The sequence below is a fragment of the Alligator sinensis genome, unplaced genomic scaffold (genome assembly GCF_000455745.1).
Source record: "Alligator sinensis unplaced genomic scaffold, ASM45574v1 scaffold282_1, whole genome shotgun sequence".
Lineage (NCBI taxonomy): Eukaryota > Metazoa > Chordata > Crocodylia > Alligatoridae > Alligator > Alligator sinensis.
This window is the reverse complement of record NW_005842380.1, coordinates 679,059-679,744: the sequence shown is the minus strand read 5'-3', so window position 1 is coordinate 679,744 and position 686 is coordinate 679,059.

The window sequence follows — 686 nt, the reverse complement described above, 5'->3', positions numbered from 1 at the left end:
GTTAAAATTGTCGGGGAGGGAAGAAGGTGGTTGGAAGGGAGGGAGGAGGGGAGGGCTGAGAGGGAGCAGCCGGGCCCGCGTCCGGGATGCATGCCCGATTTCACCTGAACCTGCATCATGGCACGCTAAGGGCTATTTGAAGGTGCAAAATGAGCTACTGGGTGGTGCAAAAGTGTGCGTGCATGCGCATGGGGTTGGAGAAGGCCGGTTGTGGATATCCTGAGCAGCGTGCATGCATCTTTGCAGTTCATGCGAAGGATGCCTGCATATTGCTGTTGGCATGAACGCTGAAATCTTCGTTTTCGGCGCGGCCTCTCTCCCTGCTCTTGCAGCATCAGCCGCCGAGGGGAACCCTCCGTGCTTCGAGCGCCTTTTAAACCCCAGGTGCAGCCCTGTGTGAGGCACCCAGAGGTGAAAGCAACCACAGCTTGCAGGGTTGCCACCCACCGGCTCGGATCTTGCTCGAGGCAGACAGCCATCGAAAAAGCCCCTGCTTTTCATTCTGAAACAAACATTTTGATGAACCCCTCCGCCTCCCTGCCTTTGAGTTTCGCTAGTCCACTGAGCTTGAAACTCCAGATTCATAAGAGAAGTGAGGGGAAGAATTAGCCCCGCTCTGTTAATTGACTCCTCGCAGTTTTGCTGGGTCCCTGCTTTCACCCTCTCCTGACCCACCCACAGATAGG